Here is a 3947-nt window from a genome sequence, read left to right on the forward strand (position 1 = left end):
GATTCATGATTAGCAATCGAATTCCTTTTGTAAATAGAATATTGCATTCCTCCTTGCAATGCTGTGCCTTTTGCTAGCCAAGTCTCACAGGCTGGGTTAGTTCTGAGTCACTCAAATGAGCTTCTTGAGACTTTCAGAGGAAAGCCCCAAATCCAGCTGAAAGAAGTACAAACACATTTAAGTGGAAAATTGGATCCTCCTATCTGAGGGCATCTTGCATTTCCACTTTGGCTTACTTATTTGCAAATAAAACTTTCTACAGAAATCTTATGGAGAAATTCAACAATAAGGTTTTATATTTATTCTTGTGAATATCAGCAGTGCTGAAAAGTCTTATCCCAAAATTAACAAAGAGGAGCTATCCTGATTAATGATCTTTTGTACTTAGAAAGCCCCAAGCAAGTTTGGGAAATTTTGTGATAAACACAAATGTACAAATATAGAGCACATTTTGCTGCATTTTGGGTCTAATCTGAGCTATCAGAGTCAGGGCTCTGCGACACTACGGTGTCATTTTTGTGAAGGTAAAATGATTAGCAGTGCCCTGGCGTTCACAGTGAGCATCCGTTCTGATCTTTTTCCTTTTCTTCTTCCCCTCTACCTTTTGTATTACTATTCTGCCTCCTTTCTCATCCTGCGGAAGCAGACTTCCAGTCACTCCGATGATGAGCTGATGATTAATGGGGCCTGTCCCTTTGAGGATTATTTTGTCTTCTTCCTTCCTGTCAAGTCCCCTTAGGTTTCAAATCACAGGTCTAAGGATAATCCCCCACTCCCCATCTTTTATCCCCTCTGAACATCTCTGGCACCTAGCTTTGTACAAGAGCTAACACGGAATTGGCACAATCACTTCATGAAACTCTTTGGAAGTATCTGTAACAGCTGGTCGCACGCGTGCCCTGTGGCCCTGCAGTTCTACTGTGCATGCGTGCCCAACCAAAACGTGCATGCGTGCACAGGAGAAACACGTGTGCGTTCTCCTGTCAGCGCTCTTCAGGATAGTAAAGACCCGGAACTAACCCATCATAAGTGGTCAATGAAAAATTGTGGCATATTTATAAATAAATACAACGATGAGAATGAACAAACTGCAACTAAGGATGTGAATGATCTTCACAAAAATAATGTTGAGCCAAAGAATCCACACACAAGAGTATATACTGTGTGTGCATTTCAAAAAGAGGCAAAACTAATTTAAGATGTTGGAAGTCAGGATAGTAGGAACGGGGGTCGGATAGTAGGGGTGGGGGTCAGCTAGTGACAGGAAGGAGACAGCACCAGGGCTTCTTAGATCCCAAGATGATCTGTTTCTTCATAAGTGCTGGTTATATAGTTGTGTTCGTGTTGTATACTTTTCCATTTGTATGTTATGTTACAATAAAAGATCTTTTACTCTGAAAGAAAAGGATCAAACACCGAAAATCATTCTGAGATACCTTCATGTTTTTCCAAAAAATGTAACCTTTCCTGTACAAAACTTTGTCACCAAACAGCAAGCTCAGTTCTACCACAGAACCAGCTACCCTTGGCTATTATCTAGTAGTCACTGGTGGGGTTTTGCACCTAGCTACAAGCATTTCTAGAATTGGTAAGTGCAATACCTACAAAAACCCAACAAATACTTGAGAGCCTCTTGCGCGCCAGGCATTGTGTCAGTTATGGGGGTTAAAACAATGGACAAAACCCAGTCATGCCCTCAGAGAACTCCTTGTCTAGTCTATTTCTAGACTTCCCTACTCTCCTGCCTTGCTCCACCTGGGCCCATCCCACACACTGTGCCGAGCCTACCATGTTTCTCAATCTTCCTCTCTTTCCTCTTGTGAATATACTAGCTTTCTACTCATGGAACCATACTTTGGTGGAGTTGAAATTGCTGGGACACCGAGGCAAGAAGCCAAGAAGCCGCTGGATTTCAAATGTCTTTAGTCACGTACCCTTCCCATCTTCCAGATGCACGAATCTCTATCGTCTCTACTCCTGTCCAGCTGCTCACTGCCAACACTCAGCTGGTACCCGAAAACTCAGTTTGGATATGTACAACTCTGGACGCTGTATTAACCTTTTGGGTCACGATATGACCAGTGAACAAAGTAGCTCTTAGAATTATATCCAAGTGGCAGGAAACATTCAGCCATCACCCAGAAGTGCTCACCAGTGAAGTAAGAATTTCTCAGAAATATGCCTGTTGTTTAGATGCTGAGGTATTCTAACTTGGTGGTTCCGAACCTGGGGCCCTTGGACCTTCAGGTAGGAACCGGATCCTTAAGTTATTTGTAGTACGTTAAAAAGCCTTCCAGAAATTGCACACGTACCCGCAATAAGGCTTACAGGCTAGGTAAAAGGTGAGTGTTTATATTCGATTAGAAGGAAATAACCTGTGTGTTGTATACTTAGTTATTGCATGTTGATTACAGGTTCTGATTGGTGGTTTATCACGACTTTGAGAATGAAAACTGGTAAAACAAATTAATAACTACTAAGCAGGGGGTGTTCTCCTGAAATATCAGCTTCAAAATGGGTGTGTGCATGTGGCGGGGCCCGAGGGTGTCCCTGGGGTTAATAAGATAATAAAATGGCTTCACGGTAGTGAGAAATTGGGCAACTAGTGTGATCTAGTGTGAGGTGTCTGGCCCTTCTGCACGGCCAGCAGAGGGCGCTGGAATGAAATTATTCCTTCGAGCCGTCCTTGTTTCAAGGGCACAAGTGAACAGAGGAGAGGACTAGGAGGAGGTCGAGGGCCTCTGCAGGTTGGGGAGCGACCACCTGGATGGAAGTCCGTTCCATGGGAGAGCTTTTCAGTGGGAGACAACACGCAACAAGGAAGGAACAGGGTTTTTTTTTTTTTTTTGGTGGCAGTTCTGTTTTTACTATGGTCTATATTTGCCCATGATTGTTCAGCAACAGATGGTCCAGGTGTCTGTCCGTTTAGGGCATAGCTTAAAGGATAAGCCCACCCCTGACCTCCTGAAGTGGCATTGTCACCAAAGAGCAGAGGTCTGAACACGTTGGAACAGTGAAGTTGTCTTGACATTTCTGGGCTTGGTTCTTCCTCCTCCTCTCCTTACTCTTCCTCCGAGGGTGACCCTGATGGAATTATTTCAGGCATCAATACGTTGGAGAGGGAGGTTCTTTGTGGTTGGGGGTTATAAATCTCCCACTGCCTTCTGCCCACAAGGTAGGAGGAGCCTGCTTCCGCATCCTGAAGGAGGCTCTGCCCCAGGGGAAAACGGGTCAGGGCAGCCCGGACTCCCATCGGTCCACTTCCTCTACCTGACTGATTATCTCTCTCTGGAGAAACCGAGCATGGGTCATCTTGTCTCACTGCGTTTTGTAACTAGACATTCTACTGATTACTATTCTACAGATTCACACTGAGTTTCATTAGGACACTTAACCTGCTTAATTATAAGAATTCTTGTACTCATCATTTTTTCACATTTTTGATGTTCCGACAGTGTTCAAATTTGTTTACTCCAGCTGGATACTTGACTTTCAAACTGGTTAAATTTATTTGAACTTTTACAAGTGGCTTTTGTGCTCGCTTTAGCAGCACATATACTAAAATTGGAATGATACAGAGATTAGCATGGCCCTGTGCAAGGATGATATGCAAATTAGTGAGGCATTCCATATTTTTATGAGATCTGCTGCCATTGGGGAAGCGGATCTCATAAAATTTCCTGGGTCCAAAGTCAGTGGCTCACACTGCCAACTTGGAAGAAGCAAAGGCTAAAGAACTGGCCACTAAACTGGGCTAAGTGGACACTGTTGAAATTTCTGTACATAAAAGTAATAAGTTCTCTCTCAGCTAGTGTCCAAAAAAATGTGACTTTTAAAAATAAGCACTCTGTGACTGGAATTGTAACCCTCACATTCTGAGTTCACATAAGAGAACCGGAGTGGGCAAGCCACCTGGAGATGCTACTCCTTCTGTGGCTTCCCTAACC

The 3947-nt window shown here is 43.6% G+C and overlaps 1 non-coding gene across 1 annotated transcript; it reads left to right on the plus strand.

The window, feature by feature from the left end:
* The first annotated feature begins 3534 nt into the window (after positions 1-3534).
* Positions 3535-3637, plus strand: LOC112926617 (U6 spliceosomal RNA). The gene has a single exon (XR_003236370.2). It is a non-coding gene; the product is annotated as a U6 spliceosomal RNA (small nuclear RNA).
* Positions 3638-3947: the final 310 nt, after the last annotated feature.

Source organism: Vulpes vulpes, chromosome 6 (assembly GCF_048418805.1).
Source record: "Vulpes vulpes isolate BD-2025 chromosome 6, VulVul3, whole genome shotgun sequence".
NCBI classification, from domain to species: Eukaryota; Metazoa; Chordata; class Mammalia; order Carnivora; family Canidae; genus Vulpes; species Vulpes vulpes.